The sequence below is a fragment of the Stigmatopora argus genome, chromosome 18 (assembly GCF_051989625.1).
Source record: "Stigmatopora argus isolate UIUO_Sarg chromosome 18, RoL_Sarg_1.0, whole genome shotgun sequence".
NCBI classification, from domain to species: domain Eukaryota; kingdom Metazoa; phylum Chordata; class Actinopteri; order Syngnathiformes; family Syngnathidae; genus Stigmatopora; species Stigmatopora argus.
Genome location: NC_135404.1, coordinates 7,104,786 through 7,127,569, shown reverse-complemented (window position 1 = coordinate 7,127,569; position 22,784 = coordinate 7,104,786). Strand labels below are relative to the sequence as shown.

The 22,784-nt window shown below is 38.9% G+C and overlaps 1 protein-coding gene across 3 annotated transcripts in view; it reads right to left on the bottom strand.

Annotated features, from left to right (window-relative positions):
• The window catches only part of LOC144092837 (thyroid hormone receptor alpha-B), a 72,054-nt gene that overhangs the window by 26,596 nt on the left and 22,674 nt on the right, over positions 1 to 22,784 (bottom strand). For all 3 annotated transcript variants that reach the window (XM_077625961.1, XM_077625965.1, XM_077625964.1), the window contains exon 2: positions 16,281 to 16,361. The gene's annotated coding sequence lies outside the window, so the exon portion shown is untranslated. The remainder of the gene's footprint in view (positions 1 to 16,280; positions 16,362 to 22,784) is intronic.

Below are 22,784 nucleotides of genomic sequence, written 5' to 3'. Positions count from 1 at the left end.
CCAACCGGTTATCTTCACAAGTTTCGGGGGTGCTGGAGCCTACCCCAGAAAACTGCAGGGAGGCTCAATCTCAGAACTGTTAGGCACACGTGCTAACTGACACCATGACATCAACATTATAACATGGAATCCATATTTAAAAAGTACTGATGGAAATAATTGGTAGGTTTTGCACATATGTCAACTATCAGTTATTGATTAGTCTTTGGAAACCTAGTTGGCAGAAATAATGGCCTTGTGAAGTAAACTACAGTTAAAACAAACGTATAAAGAAATGGAAAATGCATTAGAAAACAAACAAAAGGGCATTTCAATTGATTCCAGTGGGGGGAATTGTTTTCATATGCAAGTTAAGTGAGTTAAAAGCTTAGTCTCCAAACGAATTAAACTTGTCAGTCGAGGAACTTGTACATTTGTACAGAAACAAAAGGCCATCTTTCACAAATTAAACAGTATGAATCTTCCTGGAAAATAACAAATCCACCAATCTCAACTCTTATTCATCTTTTTAACCACTCAGCAGGGTTAACAGTCAAGCAAACAGGCCTGGCGAGGTTAAAGGGTAACGGGAACTTGGGGTCGATTCCACTAATCGCAAGCCGCTATTGCATTCGGTCGGCAGAGAGCAGAAAAGCTAGCAACAGAGGGAAACATCAGCCAAGTGGGAGAATATAGGTGGAAAGCTATACAGGCCACCTCTCCCAGACGATAAACACTACCGCTGAGTGTGTGCGTTGGTGCCCTCACACTCCATTGGAGCACGTGAGAGTGTTGTTGACAGAGCAGTTGCAAGACATTCTGGGCCAGCCAGTCCACAAACACACACACACACCTGCTGTATACTGTGTGAGGAGGGTCGGGTCGCATAGTCCATGTAAAGGCTAGAACATTCTCTGGATGAGTGGCGTCTGATGGAAGAAGTTATCTTGGGATAAGCTCTGCTTCACTCTGTCCTCAAGCAACATGCATTGGATCACTTTTTATGGATACACCCAAAAAATCTATGCGTGCATAAACAAGCATGAGTTGTTGACATCTAATTTGATCAGTTAGAGTCAAAGAACATTGAGTTTTAGTTGGGAAATCAGTTGGATAAGGATTTGAATTAAGTCCGCTAGTGGATAAAACCTACAGGAAGTTATGTACTCGTCTGTCTATTTTGTATATTTGTGTTTAAGATAACTCAAGAACAATGAAGACATTAATATCAACCTTACATGATAGGTTAGCAATATGGACTCAAGAGGTCATTAGCTCTTTAGTTGCCGTTGACACTGATCCATCTGAACGGGAAGAGTTGGGAGTGAATTTTGCTCCATTCAAACTCCTTCACAGAAGGATGAAAAGAGCAAAATGACAGAGTTAACATTAAGCCATTGGTTCTCATTGACGGCAATCGGGGTCCAACCCACTTTCACTGCAATCATTCGCTGCCAACTCCTCCCAGTGTAAATGTATTGGACATCTGAAGCTATAAATGGCACTCAAACAGTATCAATTACTGTTAACCTTCCCACTTAAAACGGATTAGACATCTATGACCACTGGATTTCCTCCAGCGGGGGGCCTCCAGGCTTCTCTTGCCGTCCCACCAGGCTAAGAGTTTCACCCCATATCAACCACATCTAATGACAACATTGAAAGTGCAACCTGTCCCAACTCTGCCATTGCACTGAATTGGATTTGTTTTTGCTAAAAGACTTTAAGCCTATGCTCTTTAGTAAGAATCAACATTAAAGTATTATGTGAAAAACAGCTGCTAATACCATAAGTCATTTAATTTTTTGGATTCATTTTACAAAAACATGCTGACCTGCCAGTGGGCTTCTCTATACCACCAGCCTTTGCATCAATAGGAGCCAATGACAGAATTCCTCATTATGTTGTAATGCACCAGAAAAATCTGCGACCAAATTTGTAAGCTTTCACAGAACAACTTTCCGTAAGGTTGACAACTCTAATATAGGCTAGGACATTATCAGCGGCAACGGTATCACATGATGTCCTGTGGACCGATCGATGTGCCAGCTGGATGAGCGCGTTTTCAATCATCGGCTCTGTCACTCAAAATATAGTCGCAGAAATAGATAACCTGGATTGTCACAAACACCGTCTAATAGTAAGACGGTGGGTGGACAAAGTGGCGCTTAACGTAAGCAGACATGAACTGCCTGTGTCACGCGGGACCGTGAAGGCAACTCTGGAGAAAGGACCCGTGTGGTCCCGTCTCCCCCGATTTAAGAAAACGCATGTCCCCTACGCGACCCTTACTAATCACATTGTGTGCCAGCTATCTTGTTAGCTGCCTCAGGAGTCAAGGCTAAAGACGGGATTGAGGTTTTAATCGAGCCTCCCGCAGGGCACCGTACCATCCACGGTGGTCACCGGAGCTCATGTGAGTACCCACTAAGAACGCTGGATAATTTTTAAATACAATTAACTCTACTTGGGATTTTTTAAAGATAAAATTAAACATTTCATTCATTGGTTGCCATTGGCCCCTGATTGTAATGACTGGTGATGAGCCAATCCAATACTCAGCATTGGTATCGACACCTGATACGACAATTTTTGGAGCATCGAACAATTCCAGATTTGGGCACAAAATCGGATCCAATTCATTTGTCGCGTGTGTTTTAGGAGCTTCATGCTTTTTGGCTGCTAGACAAATATATCTGTCTATGTCTATGATTGTAACTTAGCATGGTGTAAAATTTGTAATCAGGGAATTTCTTGACTTTAATACATCCCAGTGGCGGGCCGTCAGGGCCTTCAAGGCCTTCTCTGCTGGCCTAAGAAATATCTGAATCATATATTATATTTTGTCCATGAATGCATATTAAATAATTCCAAATTGTCTGTTAGCTTCCTTTCATTGCTTTTCCCACTGGTTTCACTGCTTCCAGATGTGTTTTCATATTGAAGCATTTAACCAATCACATTTCAACCATTATTTGTTGCCAGGGTCAGAAATCTGCCTCAACGCCTTCACAATCAGTTCTGCAGGCTCTGCTGCATTAAACAAGCGTCGATAAGACATATCTGAAAAGCTCCAGTGTTTGTATTTAATCACTAAATGCTGCTAGGAAGTGGATTTTACCCCATTTTAGTGCAATTTTTGCCATTTCACCGTTGACGTCCATCGCTGTCTTTTCCCGGGGAAATCACCCCCCTGGCACGGTTGTAATGTCTGAAAAGCTCTAGTATTTGTATTTAATCATTAAATGCTGCCAGGAAGTGGATTTTACCCGTTGAAGGCGCAACGAGAAAATGCACGGACCGCCACTGATACAACCAATATAATTTATCATTTACTGGTTACATTATATTTTGCATTATTTTAACTTGTCTTAAAATATAAGCATTAGTTCAGGACAGGATCAATATTCGCAGAACATCTTGAGAAAAACCGGATTGCTAAGATGTCAAAAGTCCGCAATTATCACATGTCCAAGCGCACAAAGCTGCCACAAATAACCCAGGTGAAAACTAGTTTCCGCCACACACATAAATAATCTTTTCTCCACATCAATGACTCATTTCCTATCTGATAAGGCTTTGATGTCATCTTCGCGTAGTACAAAAACAACAATTAAACGCCACCTAGCAATCAAATTACAGACATCTAAATTGACAAACAAAAATATCCTCAAAAACGACATCATTACCGTAATCCTAATGGTGGACTTTTCCAGTATTTGATCTTCTTTTTGACTTTTAAGTCACTGAAGCGTGTTGACATAGCCACTGGCGCCTGGCGGCGCTTGACTATGTTGTCTCATGTGTGTTTGTGCGCGAGCGGGCATTACAGTCTAGCAAGCGACATCCAAGCCTCTAATTGCTCAGTCAGACGGGCCAGCTCGCGGCTCAGGCCAGCAACCCTAGCGAGCGTTTTTTTCCCCTCTTTTTTCGGTGAGGGAGAGGGTGTGTCGTGGGTATGTATCGGCATCAGCCAATGAGAAGGCGATGACAGCAGGAAGTTGAAACACGTGTCGTGAGTATTCTAAAAAGAATTTTACAAAGACTGACACAGATACATACCCGCTAAAATTGTGCAATAAAAACAATGTTAGTGACATTATGCCTCTGCATAGTTGAAACTGATGACACAACCAAAGGCTTTGATTCCCGCATATGAAACAATGGAAAAAAACTCGACTTCATCATGCAACGAGTCAGAATATGAAATTGGAAGTGAGTCAGAGGAGAAAGTCCCGAGGAACATGATTCCGAGGAGATTTTACCACACGAGTTCAAACTTCAGCAAAATTAGCAACACACATTCTTCAGTAGAAAGAAACTAAAATGCTATAAAAAAGACTATCTTCTATTAATACCCTGCTGTATGTTTTGAATGGGGAAGAAAGCCCATTTGGTGTACAAGTATTTTTTCAAATTAAAAGACAATCAACGGTTCCTTTAACATCAACCGTGACATAGCTTTCATATTAGACTTTTTCAGCTTGCATTAAATGGAAATTGTACTTAGAAAAAAAACATTTACACACCAAAACCTTCAAAGATGAGAAATTTAGCCGGATGATCTAAAGGAGGAAAACTGAGCACCATCTGGTAGTAAATATATAGCGCACATAAAAACGATAAGCCAGTAATACACAAGCGTGCACACATAACAACATGAATAACTGCAACTTATCAGTTCTGTAGCTAAGCTCCCATACAGAAAACACTCAAGGGTGTGAAATGTTGCAGCACGCTTTGAATGGGCAAAAAAGAAGAAGTGGCAGCTGGTGTACAAATGGAAAGAAAATAGGAAGTATATCATTCACACACACACACACATTTCCTTTCATAATCATGTTTTAGAGTCATTCTATGAGCTAAACACAGGGCACCTATTGAGTTACTGTACAGGAACATGCTGGGATGTCTTACAAAAGTTGTAGGAATCAAATCAAATGAGTTCATGTGATTTTCCCTGGAGCGCCACCGTAGCTGCCAGGTCTTGCTCGGCTGTGGCCTCCATCCAGATGAACAGGAAATTGCTTTAGTAGCAAAAAAGAAAAAACCCTGCTCCTCTGACTGCTTCTAAGATTTTGCAAAACCGTAAAAGTAAAGGTTTTCTGCACATTTAGTCAAATTATCTTTGCTTTTTTTTACACTAAAATGGAGAAAGTCTTTATTCATGCTTCTTGTTACAATAAACACATCCACCCAATTTCCTGTCATTGGTGTTGGGGGGCCGTACAAATGTCCACTCAGTACAAATGTCCACTCATTAATCAAAACATTTCCATACCGCAAAAACTAAAATCTAAGCAAATACCATATGTACCACAAACAGCCAATCAATCTAAAGCAGGGGTGTCAGACTCGGGTTGGTTCGCGGGACATCATGTGGGCCGGACCATTTTAGATATAATATTTAGATTTTTTTTAATAAATGGATTAAAAGAACTGGATTAAAAGCCCTGAATATTCAGTTTTTTATAGATCTAAAACAATGTTTATTTTAGCTTTTTTTTAATGTATTTTTAGATTTTACAAAATGATTTTAGAACTAAAACACAGAAAAAATAAGATTAAAAAATTACAATTATTGATTTAAAAGGGGGGAAATCACAAAATGTAATATACATCTATAGTCTTCCTTTTAATTTAATCCTAAAACAGAAAGTCGGCACTCATGATTTACTTTCCCGGGCCACACAAAATGATGCGGCGGGCCAGATTTGGCCCCCGGGCCGCCACTTTGACACATGTGAGCTAAAGCCTTGACTGAATTCACTGCGTGCAGGTTTCCCAAATTTAAAAGTAGTGTTGGACACTAGAAGCTTAATTTCTAAGGTCTTGGTCTGGTCCTGGACTTAGTTGACTACTAAAGTCTCAGTCTTAATTCTGTCTTAATGTTCTTTCCGGTCTTGGTTTTGTTTTAGTCTTGATATTGGTCTTATATCAGGCTCAGTCTGGGTGATGTTACGGTCTTAATTTCAGGTATATTAACACCAAGAAAGTCTGTTGTCCTTTCTTTGGTCGGGACCAAACAGGGAATGTTTGAGAACACCTTTTTTCTTGTTTTGCTCAGAATCTCAGTCTTGTTTTGATAATGGTTTTGGTTGTGTTTTCATCTGGTTTCAGTCTTGGTTTTGTAGCAGTCTTTGTTTAGGTTTCAGTCTTGGTCAAAGCGTCAGTCTTGTTTTGATCTGAGTTTTTCCTTTGGTTTTGGCCTAGTTTCAGTCTTGGTATTTTATCAGTCTTTGTTTCAGTTTCTGCCTGGGGCTTTTTTTTAGTTTCCATCTTGGTCTTGTTTCAGAGTTTATCTTGTTTCGTTTTCTGTCGTGGTACTGACTCCCTAAAGTCTTCTCAGTGAATACTGATTTCTAGCAAATCAGTGTTGAGCATAACACTAATAAGTCAGGCAGAAGAAGAAAAAGACGAAATAAGAACGAATGATCTGTCACAGGAAGCGGGAAACTAATCAAACAAACAGACGGGGGCCAATGATTAAAGACACACCAGAGGCAAAACGTATTTCACAACAAAAGAACAAAAAAAGGGAAGCCGACAAGCAAGAAACTTACATCACTGATAGCAAACGAGTGCAGTCAAAGACGAGCCAAGGTGAGCCAAGATGATGAATGGTGACGCTTTTACAAGGACTAATTGGCAAATGGACACGATGATGATATCAGCATTCAATTTCTTTCAGCAAGCTTTTAGGTTAAAAGCAAGACCATTTCTACTAGAACAAACCACTAGAAAACGGGTCTTTTTCTATATAAACACACTTGTTTTAAGGGCAAAAAAGATGAATAAAAGATGCGGTGGAATAGCGTTTACAAGTGGGCTAGTAGAAGCTGGCTGGCTCGCATAGCGCGTTACATTAAAGGACGTCATGTTACATTCAGTCACGTTAGTGGAGTAGCCGTCAGCTGTGTATTCTTTTTTGTGTCTATTTCAGGACTTTTTGGCCAGGAGGTACTGAAAAAGGGCCGTCTATCTTGCTAAGATTAGCACTCAGACCCAAGTTATTTAATTTTCAACAACGTTGCCAAATTAGCCATTTACATAACATACCATAACAGCCAAGACAAACAGACTCAAGGACAGTTTCTTCCCAAGAGCTGTCACCATACTTAACTCGAGTTCTGCACCCAGGACCTAATCAAGACTTATTGCTAGTCACTTTGTACCACTTACACGTCAACTACTACTTACTTATACTATGCATTTATTATGTTGACCACTTATTTATCGATGTATTTATCATTACTATATATTGATTATCTATGTGTTTGTTTGTTGTTGAGTCTATAGACTCAGCGAGTGGTGCGCTCTCAACAACTTGGCGCTGAACGTCTCCAAAACCATGGAACTCATCCTGGACTTCAGACAGAACGAGGGCGCTCTGCTCTGCTGATCTCACTTGGACTACTTATTTATTACTTATTCATTGATTAGTTATTTGTCTGTTTGGTTGTTGTTATTTGTGCACTTTGTGGTAAAACCTTTAAATCTCATTGTACTTGTATAATGACAACAAAAGCATTCAAATCAATTCAATTTCGGGGAGAACGTCAACATTTTTTGTGGTGTTTTTTAAATCCATTTGTCTGCAACAAACTCAACACAAATTTTATAAAACCATTAAAATAAAATGTTCAAGAGGCCTAATAAAGATATTACATTTAGACAAAACTAATTGATTGCTGCACTGCTAAAATGAATTAAATCACATCAACTAAGTATGTTAACATAAGCAATTTCCATAATTCTACTTTTCTGCTGAGTCGCTGTGCCTGTCAAATAAGAAAACTACTCCTATCATCCATTTATTTTCCATCATAATATAAATATGTTGTGCGTTCTGTTTCAGCTCTAAGGACGGTGAATTTTTTTAACCCAAAAAATGCAGCAGATGGTAAACGCAGGAAATGGAACCCCAGTGGCTTGCCTCATAAACTAGCCTGCCGGGACTGCTTGCATCCGGGCGCGTTTGATTGGACTAATTGATAGCGTCGGGCTTACGCTATGGGTGGCCCATGATAATCCACTTCATTACATTAAACGCGAGCTATTTTCTATTGAATGCTTTTGCTCTATTCATCTGTCAATCAGTCGGTGGCGGGCCCTCAGGGCCTTCAAGGCCTTCTCTGCTGGCCTAAGAAATATCTGAATCATATATTATATTTTGTCCATCAATACTTATTAAATAATTCCAAATTGTCTGTTAGCTTCCTTTCATTGCTTTACCCCCTGGTTGCACTGCTTCCAGATTTGTGTTTTCATATTGAAGCATTTAACCAATCACATTTCAGCCATTATTTGTTGCCAGGGTCAGAAATCTGCCTCAAGGCCTTCACAATCAGTTCTGCAGGCTCTGCTGCATTAAACAAGTGTCGATAAGACTGTTGCTTTAACCAATCAGATTTTGAGTTGGCAACACCACAATGCCTTGTCGCAGGCATAGGGATACGCCATTGCTTTCACCAACTATGATTGGCTAGTGATTAGCCAGAGCTACCAAAGTGTATCTGTAGCGAGCTGCACAAGCAAATATATTGTTGTGTTGATTTAAAGCCATTTTCAAGACGGACTATGCCAGAAATACGACAGGACAGGCTCGACTTTCAGCATTAGCTTCGATGGCGATAGAATTGAAGGAAGAAAGAAACGAGGATGGATATTGTGTACAGTTAAAAAGGATTTTTGGTGAGTAAAATATGGCTATATTCCTAAATAATATTTCAATTGTGGGCCAAGTTCTGATATCTGAAAAGCTCCAGTGTTTGTATTTTAGCTCCAGTGTTTGTATTTAATCACTAAATGCTGCTAGGAAGTGGATTTTACCTGTTGAAGGCGCTACGAGAAAATGCATGGACCGCCACTGCAATCAGTTTAATCGGACGGCTGAAAATAAGAATTTGGTGCGAGTCCTGACATCCGCAGGGCCGGATAAAAGACCTCTCGGAGCGCTTTATCCATCCACGCGTCAAAATTTACGAGCTGATTGACGGGAGGAAAAGCAGACGTCCGTCGACTTGGTGGCGCGCCTTCAGGAAGTGAATTCCGACGGAAAAGAATTGCATTTTAACATAACATTCAAGTGCGATGACATACAACCTAATTGCTCGTTTTTACCCGACGAAAGTGAAGCTATCTATCTGAAAAAGCTCAGCGGGAAAATGACAGGAAAGACCTGTCTGGACGTCAAGCGGCGGCGAAACGAGGTTGAATTTACGACTTGCAGACTTTTCAAAGTCTTTGCATATTGGACAAAAAAACTTAAAGGGAACAATATGGTGGTCATGACGCATTGCAATGTTATATATCAGTTTTTTGATGGTTCGCTTTTATGTTCCCTGTTCGGTTCCGATCAATGGCGGCCCGTATATTTATGAACCACTAAAGTAGCTCAAAGGAGCAAACGTTTAGAAAAAAAAATAGGAGTATCCTCATATGTGACAGCCACAAATACCCATTGACGCTCCTAAACAGCTGCGACGGTTGACACACAGTGGGTTCTTGCGGATAATATTTACAATCCCACCTTAAGCGATTAAATATGAGAGTGAATGATCAAGTTTCAAGTCCTTCAAAACAAGTTACTGTTACTAAACCTTTAGCTCATTGGCTGCCATTGACGACGACATGCGGGGAAAACTGGCAAAAATGATCATGGTTCTTTTCTCCAATTCTTTTTTGCTTGGTTGTACTTGTTTTGAATTGGTATATTTTATGTAATGCTACCTACCGTTGAATATTAGGTATAAAAGTAGGGCCTAACTGACCCAAAATGTGGGTGGCAGGTTTTTAATCAGGCAAAGCACCAATTAAAATGTATTTTTAGTTTAGAAGGCACATTAGTGAATCAATCAATGCATTGCATTTGTCATTTGTTCTTAATATTATCACATTCTAATGACTTTTTTATTCACCAGATTATCCATTACATTAGATTAAATTTTACTCATCCCATACTCGGGAAATTCACTTTGTTGTAGTAGCAAGAAAGTGAAAACACAGACAGGAAAATACATGTAGACCTAAATAAAAGAGATAATAAATAAATTAAATAATTCATGACATTTTTCAAGTTTTATTGTTTTGTTTATGGGTTTAATGAATGATTCATCTATCTTCAGAAGTAATGGTAATAGTTATGATTCAATAAAATTGGATGGAGGTCCTTAAGGGTAACCTGAATTCATAAGGTGCACTGTTAATTTTTGCAAAAAATAAAGGATTTAAAATGCCGCTAATACACCGAAAAATATGGTAATCACTATCTGAATGTTTCTATTTTTTTAAATATATTTTTATGAACAAATAAAATGATTAACTAAATAATTAATAAATTTTAAATCATTAAAAAGAGAACTGCAAAAAACAGCAACGACAATTTAAAATCAATGCTTTTAATTATTATTATAATATTTTTTTTAATTATAATAGGTGGCTTTTAACAGGATCTTTTATCTGTCTAAATATAGACGCTAGAGAACTCAAAAACAAAAATCAAGTTGTCAGTTTATAAATTGTTTAGAAAAATATTTTGCACTGTTTACTTGTGTTGTGCTGTCACGAGAATGACATCATTGGCCGAAAGGTACCTTTGACACGAATAAAATTCACTTATGACGCAATTTGCAGCTGCACTACAATTTGTAGAAAGAAAAAAAGGGGGGAAGGGGATGGCCTTTTTTTTTGGACAGCACACAGATGGAAAAATCTCAGTGTGTGTGCTTTCCAGACTGTATACGAGTCTTTCCTAATGTTTGGTGAGCCAATGCACATATTTTACACAGAAGCGTAAAAAAATATGTCGTAAAAAGTAAGGCACATCCATGCTATCGTCGTTAATGGCAGTCAAAGAGTCAAACTAACTTAAAACAGCTCACAGTTTAAAGGCCTTCCATCACGTGAGGTTGGCACTTTACCAGATTCAATAAATTGGACTTTAGACTTAGTCCTGTTCTTTGTAGAATACACCAAAATAACAGTTTTAATCCCATTTCGCTGTTGCAGAATGTTACTGCTGAGTGACATAATGAACACAAATCCACTTCCGTTTAGTTTCATTACTGTTGTGGCCAGCATTTTAGTTGGGCCAATTATACTGTTACCTCCCACAAGTCAGAGAAAGTGTTGATCAAAACAGGAGGCAGCCAAAATGATGAGCTCCTCTATTTATAAAGCGGCTTCCTACTGCTTTGTAATTATTTTTTTAAAGGGAAGGTAAATGGTAACTATTGCCTCATTTCTTTCTTTACCAAGATGAGTACATTTAAAACGGAATCCTATTCAAAGATGAATATTGCATTAATGTTGATGTTTATATTTTCATTGTTTAAAAAAAATCTAAATATTTTGTATTTGTTTTTTATGTTTTGAAGGTGTAAATGTGTTTCAATAAAAAGTTCTAAAAACATTTTTTTAGGTTTTTAAATGTTTTTATATACTATTTTTATCAAGAAGGGACAATTCAGTCATTTGTAGCTGATTTCTTTATCAAGATCAGTTAAGACTGCCGGAAGCGTATAAAAAACATTTACGAAAGCCTGCCTTTCACATTCACTCAATCATCTTCTACTGAAAATAACAAAAAAATGACAAAGCCCTATCCTTATTACCCACTGGTTTTGCAACATGCAACACCCCCAGTTTGATTTTCATGTTCCAAGGCTAATCAAACCATGAGACATGAGACAGGATGTACATTGTACACTAACAAGCCCATCTGAATGAATACCTCAGTAGAGGAGTTCTTCGGTGCAAATCGCCAAAGGCTATTGAGTTTTCCAAATAAGACCCGTGGAGTTCACGCGAGTACAAAACGTCATTTACCTGCTCGTAAACATTCTCCACATTTCACAACAAGAACAACAATTACCAAGTACTTTGCCGCAATTTTTTTTAAAGCCGCGTTCGGAACCGATACGAGATGATCTCGCAAAGTGCACGGCTTGCCGAATCCGCCAATTTTGCTGCAGAAAACCACACAATCAAGACGTTTTAGACCAGGGGTGTCGGACATTGAGTTGGTTCGCGGGCCGCTTTAACGTGGGACGTATTTCACGTGGGCCGGACCATTTTAGATATAATATTTCGATTTTTTTTTCATAAATTGATTAAAAAAACTGGATTAAAAGCCCTGAATATTCAGTTTTTTATAGATCTAAAACAATGTTTATCTTAACTTTTTTATATATATTTTTAGATTTTACAAAATGATTTTTGAGCTAAAAACTGAAAAAAAATGATTACAAATTACAATTATTGATTTAAAAGGGGAAAAATCAGGAAATTTAATATACATCTATACTCTTCATTTTAATTTGATCCTAAAACAGAAAGTCGGCACTCATGATTTACTTTCCCGGGCCACACAAAATGATGCGGCGGGCCAGATTGGGCCCCCGGGCCGCCACTTTAACACGTGTTTTAGACAGAGAGGGGGGAAACAAAATGGTTGCCCCCGGGCGGACACTTGAGAAGGTGCGACGACTATGCGGACATCAGGCCAACACTTTAGGGTTTCGGGGGTCGAGGCGCCTTTGAAGGGGCGCGCCGCCCCGGGAGCGGGGGGCCCCCGCCCCCGCGGCGGGCTACGGGCGAGCTCTCTTAACACCTCGTAAATTTCACCTGGTGTGGGGCCACTCCTGACATGGGGGGCGCGCACACGTGTGCATTTAACCGCAGAATACAGTTTACATCCTGTCAATGCGCGGTGCTGTAAATATAAGCTACAGGTGTCAAACCTGCGGCCCGGGGGCGGAGCTGTCACATGAATTTGTGTGGGCCTAGAAGTGCACTGACTTCTAGATTCAGGGACAAATACAATTTCTGTAGTCTTCAATGAAAGGTTGAGCACAACATAAATCTGAGATTATTGTTTGTTTCCTTTTGGAAGAAAAAAAAATGTCTTTAAAAATTTTAAATAAAGAAAATTGCTATATTTTCTATAAAATAATATTTTTAATTCTTTTGGTATTTTGGGGGGGTTTGATTTTTTTGTTCTATATGAAATTAACAGAGAATGAATGCAGCAAAATCAACAGGTTCATACCCCAAAACTGACTCAAAATCATTAACTCACCCGGAAATGCACCCTAAATCAACTAGAAATGATTTTTCTATACAGTCTGTATCATATACAAGAAAATTGATGAGGGAAGTCATCTTTGTATCTATGTATCAGACGGACTATTAATCATAAATGCAATTTCTAAGCAACATCTGGCAACCAACCCAAGAGATACTAACAAATGGTTTTATCCCTAATATAAATGACATTAATCTTGATCAAAAAAATATAACAGAACGGCTGTTGGAACAAACTAATGAAATTTCAATTCACCCAATTGGGAATAATTCCTTAATCAACAAGTAAATTAAACTACGTGTAAAGTCACGTAGGGAATTGAAAAAAATTGCAGGTAAGGTAAGCATAATTTTTCTACAAGTAGCAACTCGATGTGAGCATTTATTTCTGTCTGTCTGCTTCCATGTTGATACATATTTTTCCCAACCATCGAGCACAGTGAGTCCCTAAAACATCTGTCCGGTCGACTGGGTATCGCATTAGCTGCCACTGGAGCGCCGCTCTTGGACTTAAAGTGGGATTAAAGTGCAATTACACCCTCCAGATGTGCGCTCACGTCACATGGCTGGGAGGTTCAAAACGTCGTCCTATTGGCTGTGAGCGAAGAAGTGCATTTGCATAGAGCAGCGTGCAGGGCAGCCACAAGCCATTATTTTTATAGACAATTAATCATCCCTTATTTTTCCGATGAGTCAACACATGGGTTCGTGTTTAAATCATATGATTTACAGTTATATGACGCTTAGCTTTACATTCGAGCTGGAAATAGACGCCAAAGTTTATTTTAATGGGGAACAGGGATGATCACGTGCTTTCATTAAGAGTGATATAAATCCAACTGCATTCGTTTATTTGCTGCCACCGCTACCGTACAATCTCACTATTGCGCTCTGTTTACATTAGCGGCGGTGCGTGACTTTTCTAGCGACGCCTTCAACTATGTCTGAATCAATCCAACACTCAAAAACTATTTTATGGCTATAAAACCTCTATTGCAACTACAGCTGTGACACATAAAAAATCATCAATAATAACCTCATACAATTGAAATATTATTTAGGAATATAGCCATATTTTACTCACCAAAAATCATTTTTACCTGTACACAATATCCATCCTCCTTTCTTTCCTCCTTCTTTTCTATCGCCATCTAAGCTAATGCTGAAAGTCGAGCCTGTCCTGTCGTATTTCTGGCAAACCTTTTTATTCGATTTAGTGCTGAAAATGTTCGTTCCCGGTTGTGACAGATTTGCTTGCTTTGTAGTTGTCTGACCTTTCTTAATGATGTCCAGCTTTTTTTCTTGAAAAGACTGTCTTGAAAATGGCTTTCAATCAACACAACAATATATTTGCTTGTGCAGCTCGCTCCAGATACAGTTTGGTAGCTCTGGCTAATCCACTCTCTCACTAGCCAATCATAGTTGGTGAAAGCGATGACGTATCCCTACGCCTGCGAGGAGGCGTCACCAAATCAAATTCTGATTGGTTAAAGCAACAGTTTTATCGATGCTAGTTTAATGCAGCAGAGCCTGCAGAACTGACTGCGAAGGCCTTGAGGCAGATTTCTGACCCTGGCAACAAATAATGGCTGAAATGTGATTGGTTAAAGACGTCATCAATAAAATCCACCTGCAATGTCATTGCCAAATTTGAAATGGATACCCGGTAGCGTCCCTGTGAACTTTCCAGGCGAGCCGGTCATCTCGATTTGATTAGATTAATCAAAAAAGGCGATATAATGTAACAGAAACTATAGGCTATCCCCATTGCTTGGCGGAAAACACCAGAATTTACATTCATGAATCACTCTGTCCACACATTATTCCCACAAGTGGACCTGGAACGTTATGTAATGGTAGCTGGCTCGCCATCAAGAACCCTGGGAGGACTTTTTTCTTTTTCTTTTTCTACCAGCACGAACTCTGCGGGCAAAAACAAAACTGTTCTACTTTTTGTTTTGGTTGACCCACTTCCCCTTTTCATGTGACTCAAAAGGAGCAATAATCTTTTCACTGCAATCAAAACCTGATTTGGCGGAGAAGAGATTTGACAATCGGCCTCAAAGTTTTGGGTTCGATCCCTTACTGGGTGGAGTTTGCATTTTCTCCACGGGCTTGTGTGGGTTTCCTCCCACATCCCAAAAAACATGCATGGTAGGCTGGTTGGACACTCTAAATTGCCCCTAGGTATGAATGAGTCTGCGCGTGAATGGTTGTCCCTCTCCTTGTGCCCTGCGATTGGCTGGCCACCGATTCAGGGTGTCCCCCCCTGCCTCTGGCCCGTAGTCAGCTGGGATAGGCTCTAGCAGCCCCCACGACCTTTGTGAGGATAAGCGGTACAGAAAATGAATGAATAAATGCTAAGATCCTTGGTAAGGTAAAGCACTTTTTTTTTTTGCAATTAAACAAAACTTAACCCTATAGAGCACAGGAGTCAAAGTGGCGGCCCGGGGGCCAAATCTGGCCCGCTGTATCATTTTGTGTGGCCCGGGAAAGTAAATCATGAGTGCCAACTTTCTGTTCTAGGATCAAATTAAAATGAAGAGTATAGATGTATATTATATTTCCTGATTTTCCCCCTTTTAAATCAATAATTGTAATTTTTTAATCCATTTTTCCCATGTTTTTAGTTCTTTTTTTGTTGTAAAATCTAAAAATATATATAAAATAAGCTAAAATAAACATTGTTTTAGATCTATAAAAAACTGAATATTCAGAGCTTTTAATCCAGTTCTTTTAATCCATTTATAAAAAAAAAAATCTAAATATTATATCTAAAATGGTCCGGCCCACGTGAAATCAAGTTGAAGTTAAACCCGCGAACCAACCCGAGTCTGACACCCTTGCTGTAGAGACTTTGAGTCCACATGACATCCAAATTTTGTGTCATGTAACCCACAATATTAACATTTGGTAAACAGTTGTGGAGTACATGACCCAAAACATGTGTGATGTCTCAATTATAATGAGATATATTCTGTATTGTAGATATATTTTAATAACGAAAAGAAAATCTTAAATGAATGATATGTTAATAAAAAAACTAAAATGAGTTCCTGATAGACTGTTAAATATTTGATTGACTTGCACCAATTTAAGTGTCACGGGCCTAGTATTTTACTTCAAGTTAACACACAAAGTGTGTCATATAAGTGCTCTGCATTTCGCCCAATTTGCATAACAGCAGGCCAAACAAAGAAAAAAACTCCACCTACCAGTCATGGAGTGTGTGTTTGCTCGCACGGCTAATTATTTCCTGGGGCCTCCCGTGTGGTGCGCTCCGCCTCGTCTCCACCCTGTGAACAAAAAAAAAGAGCATTGTGAATTGCAGCGAATGCATAGAAAACTAACAGGCGTAGCCACACTGTCCCATTACGATCATTTATTTTTTGGGCCAAGGAATAACAGGAAATATAATTACATGAAAAGGACAGATAATAGAGGGCACAATGGGCAGCGGACCCCGATTTATAAAGTGGAAGTGTGTCACAGACACACATTAGGTGAAAATCATGATTCAGCATGCATCTTGTAATTGGGTAGGTGTATAAAAAGCAAAGAGTGAAGCAATATTGACAAGAAATGGACTAAAATAGGAAGTGATTTGCAGCTAAATCAATTGGAAATGAACTGTATGAATTCCCTAAAGTTAAGAGGCAGAAAGTCAATAAGAAATGACCCCTTAAATGCCCCAGAATAATCATGAAGTGACCCGGAAATTCAACCAATAACAACTGGAAGTGACCTGAAATGAATGGGAAGTGACAGGTACCAAATGCCACAAGATTAATAGAAAGTGACCCAAAATCAACAGCAAATGACCCGTGGTGGTTCACCAACCGGCAGAGGAATGAATACATCCCATTTTTATTGTGGAATTGCATTTTATAGATTCACATACAAAGGGAAAAAAAACTCAATTGAACCTTTTAGTTATTATGAGCGTGATGACAAAATCAAAAATGCCCACCCTTTAAAAATAACAATATTTATTTTCAAAGAGGAACACTGTTTATGATAAAAGACGTCAAATCATATGGCCCTTTTCCTCCTTCCTCATCAAACCATAACAAATAAATCAGCAATTCCAATAAATGATTCCACAAGGCAGTTGTATCCACAAACAGCTGATTAAGATCTCCACTCTAATACTTGTGAGAAATTTGAAGAGGACAAATCCCTCCTTTGAGGAAGCAAGAAAAGCGATTGAAAGCGGTTGAGGAGAAAGGATGGCACTAAACCATGCTAAAAGCTTCGTAACAGGAAGGCAAAGAGGAAGCGCAAGAGGAAACGTATGTATGTTACGTTGGCGCTACGGTCATCTGCTAGGTGAGTTAAGACTTTGTTTTGACGTTTACAGACTCTAATTGATCCGCTCTAAGTTTGACTTGGCAACGGCGCTGGCTACTTCCTATAAACATCAGCAGCCGAGCTTGCGTCACATTGGCTAAACGGGTTGCGGTACACAGTTAGATAATGGACTAAGCAAGCCACTCAGGAATGTGATTGGAAACAGTTTGGGTCAGGTTGGAAGAATGAACCCTCACATTAGAAACTTTCATTTCAAGGTTGGTGTCTTTAAATTGTGCTTGAGAAAAAAAACGGCAAAGTAACAGATAAAGACACAAACAAACGTAATACAGGGGGGCAGTACCAATTTTCTGTAAATGATACAAATTGAATTAAAATCAGTATGTTTGACAAGGAATTTTGGAATTCAAATTTGCTATTTTCAATTTGAACATTTGTTTCTTCCCAAAATTGATGTACAATTAAAAAAAATCCCTAAAACTTGAATCTACTTTGCCATATATAAATATATATATATATGTATATATAAATATATATATATATACATATATACATATATATACATATATACATATATATATATACATACATATATACATATATACATATATATATACATACATATATACATATATATACACACATACATATATATACATATATACATATATATACATATATACACATATATACACATATATACACATATATACACATATATATACACATATACATACACACATATATATATACATACATATATATATACATATATATATATATATACATACATATATATACATACATACACACATATATACATATATACATACATATACACATATATATACATACATATATACATATATGTACATATATACACACATACATACATATACACATACATACATACATAAATACATGTACATATGAGAAATAAACCCCAAATAAAAAATTTGAAAAAATATAATACAACAATAATAATACAACAATACTACAAACGCAAAAAATACATGAAAATGTACAAAAAGTAAGACTAAGGCTATAATAGATATTGCAGGAATTTATCATTTTTACAATTATTTCCTTTAATGACAGCCAGTGAGTTATAAGAGGACGTCAAAGTTAGTATACTGGCAAATCCCAAATATACTTTGTATGCCAGTTGAATCCAAGGAGGCTATTTTAATGTGACGAGTACCTGCTTTAATAGATAAATGGGTTCTACTGCTTTGTGAATAAGGATGCTCAATGAGGACAAATTTCAAAGCCCGGACGTTCTTCCGTCACGCTCGCCACTCGGACGGACAGCCGTCGGCAACGCGACCTTGGGAACGCACCCCGCCAGCATGAATAGAAGTCTTGGTCGCTACCGAATTCCGCTGCCAGGCTTCTAATTAAGCGGAGATCCGACAAAGACGCACGTGGAAAAGGTAGAGTAAGTGTGGCCAACAGGGCCGCTGGGCCAATTAGGAAGCCATGGCACGATTGGTTTGAATTCAATTTGTTTCCAGTATCATAAAAAAACTGTGAGAAACACTGAGTGGAAAACGAAGCCCACTAAATTCCGCCTAAGGCCGTTTTATTCGCTTTGAAGTGCGATCTATTAGCCATGACGCAATGAGCCGCGTTAAGCGCTCTTGGGCAAGGTTATTATCGTGAATAAAAATGAACAAAATGGTAAAAAAAAATAGAAATTTAAAAAACTGAACTTAGCTATTTGGTTGCTATAGCATAGCTGGAGAAAATGACTTGTTTTACAGTGACTACAAACAGGAACATTAAGAAAACAGATCAACCCACTGTTCTAACGGTTTGGTAAATAGTATCGCGGTTAGACCAGAGATGACCGAGATAATCGAAAAATTGCGAAGTAGGGTCACCCCTTTTAATTTTTTTCTTCAGTGCTGAGTCCTAGTAGCAAGAATAGCTTCCTCTTACGAGTTTCAGCGTGTATTTTCCCATTTTTATGACCTTTAAAAAGAAATGAATAAATAAAAAAATGTAATAATAGCAGAAAAAAATCGCATAGTACTGAATTCGCGATAAGTGAAGACGCGATAATCGAGAGATTACTGTAATGAGTTAATATTTAAGAATACACATTAAAAATCTGTGGCCCTCGAAGAAAAAAGTGTGGTCACCCCTGAAGTAAACGATACCGATAAATCCCAAAATACATATAACTTGACTTGTATTTGTCATGTCACATAATGCAGTTTGTTGAGAAAAAAAACGACGAGTGATGCTTTTGCGACTGCAAAGTGGTTTCCTTTGCTACAAACCGCGTCGGATGGCAACGCCATTGCGGAAACAGATGGGTGAAAAATACCCGCCGTGCGATTTGAGCTTCCAAAAGTTTGAAGCTCCAAAGTAATCCTCACCACAACAGCACTTCAGTGTGCGTTTTTAAATGTAATTTATGGAGTCATTGTGGCTTCTTGTGGAGCGGAAAAGCGAGCTGGCTTTACTACTTTTGTGCCCAAACAAGCATCAAAGAAAATTATTGCTAGCTTTAAAAAAAAGAAGAAAAAAAGAAAATTACACTGTTATTTCTCACCGGGAAAGCTTTGTGTGCTGTCGAGAGTAGTCACGCAAGATAACTCCTTGTTTTTTCCATATTCGGCACATGAGAGAGCGTTTTCTCAAAACCATCTCGGGGGGTCAAGTCGACCCCCTTTGATGGTGTCAAGACTGCGAATAATTATCGAAAGAGATTTTTATGCCGAGGGGTTAATAAGCGTCTGAACGTGGAGGGCTAAATACAGTAAAGACCCTGAAGTTCAAACATGGGAATGACGGGAGACTGGATCTTTTAGTAGGATTTTAGCAGGTCAAAAAAGTGTATGTCAAGGCTGTTGGGATGGTCTTGATCGGAAATGCGTAGTGGAACAAAATTTTCAACTCTTAGAGTAGTTTAGTATACATATACGTACTAGCAATCAATAGACACTTTGCCTGCCATTGGTGGTGATAGTCGTCCAATCAATTTCGACAGTTTGGCAGCGAATAATCGCTCCCATTCAAAATGGACTTGGACGTCGCCCAATAAATTAATTTTTTGGAATAACATTAAAGAAAACAGCCAGAAGGTTGTTTTTAACAGTAAAATATAATAAATGATAAAATCATAAGAACAGTTATGTTAAAGTAATTTAAGGGAGCATTTGGGTTGAAAATCATTCAACCTTAACAACATTAGAAAAACATACTTGGTACATTAAAAAAAAGGAAAAAAACATTTTTTTTTTCAATGGTATATTTTTGCGGGGTTCTTTCGATCTCATTTTCCTCGCAACATGTTTTTGTCTTGTTGAGTTCCGGTCATCGGACATGTGCACAACACCGCAATGAGCTGTTCCAGCGCCTTGTTAGTACTACATATAACTTAGTAACATCCACAAATAGGTCTGATTTCAGGCATTCTTGGGAACAGCATGACCTAGTTATTTCCTGGAAATATCATCAGGCAAGCTCAAAGACCATCGGCGAGTCTGCTGTAGTACACTAAACTACGAAAAGAAGGTTTAAATAGAAAGAAAAGCTGCTTTTCTTTGAACCCTTGTGGATATAATGCCAAATTCAGATTATTCCGTCAATGTTATTTCCTGTTCTGACACTAACAGCTCAATTTTCCCAATTCCTGTAAGCGTAAGCGCCCGAATAGTCCACTTTACATGATGTCATAGGACAATGACAGCATGCTCATTTACGGTGACAATCGTGAAGCCAGCACCGTCCTAACGTCCTTCAGACGGCTCCTCGCTGCGAGGGTGCTCGTCCACACGACACCGACACAGGCGCTGACTAAAACTGATTGGGCGGCGGGTTCAAGGATTCGCGAGGAAGCCACGTCAACAACGCCGGAAGAACTTAAATCTGGGCTAACGTTCATTCATCTATGCATACTTGAATAATAAATGGATGGGTGGATTGATACTGTATCTCCGTGACCGGACGTTTCGTCGAAAGACGTTTGGTCGACCGGACGTTTGGTCGACCGGACGTTTGGTCGAACGGACGTTTGGTCGAACGGACGTTTGGTCGAACGGACGTTTGGTCGAACGGACGTTTGGTCGAACGGACGTTTGGTCGCCGGGTTCGCTCGCTGTCAAATTATGACAGAGAGTTAGAGTCAGAGAGATGTTAGATATTTAGATATTAAACTCACTCACTCTCTCTCATGATTATAATTTTGAGAGCAGGTTGTAACAGTAACAACCCAGCGACCAAACGTCAGTTCTACCAAACATCCGTTCTACCAAACATCCGTTCTACCAAACGTCCAGTCGACCAAACGTCCGGTCGACCAAACGTCCGGTCGACCAAACGTCCGGTCGACCAAACGTCCGGTCGACCAAACGTCCGGTCGACCAAACGTCCGGGGACCAAAAGTCTTTCGACGAAACATCCGAGTACCCTGTATCTCATATGCCTCAAGCTAAAGTGAACCGACTTCATGTTTCACGCTAAAATACAATTTCTATGACATTTCCTTTGAGTCCTCCAGAAATCTGAGTATTTACTGTTTTTTATGCATATATTTGTTAAATAAGTGAATTATGTCGCTAAACCTAGAGCGTAAAAGAACTACAATCAGAGCAGTATAAACATTTAAAATCGAATCTCGGAGATAATAAATGTAATTAATGTTGGCAGCGAATGAGTTACTCTATTGTAAACAGTTCATTTTGCTTAAATTAGTGGTACTTTTTACTCGGAAATTTTCCAGCATGTTAGAAAACTGAATTACTGTCCTTGCATCAAACAACATCCCACAGTGTTACATGCCAGGACTCATCTGCTTTAGTCTTTTAACCGTGAAAGATCCAGGGAGTCATTGTAGTGGTTGACGAGGGTCTCACCTTGACCTCGCTCACGCACACAAAAGAGAAACGTGGGCGGCATCATTAGAGGGGAAACCACAGTGACCCGGCTTTGACCCGATAAGAAGGATGACTGCATGCGAGGCCATGATCTTGCTGTTTTTACACTGTACTCTCATTGGGTAAGACATTTCTAAGTGTACATGTGCAGGTAATATAGGTCAATAGCTCACAGAACTTCATGTTTGTTACATGACCGTAAAGGGGCCCCTCTGCAAATAAGTGCTGTAAAAAGGAGTGTTTCATGGCAAGGCAAAGTCAACTGAGCTCTATTTTCGGCATTTCACGACTAACATTGGTGTTGGACATTGGATTCCAATTCATTTGTCTATGCAAGCAAACAATCGTGTTTTAAAAAAAACATTTTTTTGTAGTCAATGCAACAATTACCACAATAATTTCCACTGGGGCTGATATCCTATTTTTTTTAGGTTTCAGTCCAGCAGATGTGATGATGACAACAGAAGTAAACTACCTGAACAAAGTGGCTTTCTTCATGGGCATATATTAGGAAAGTTTCTG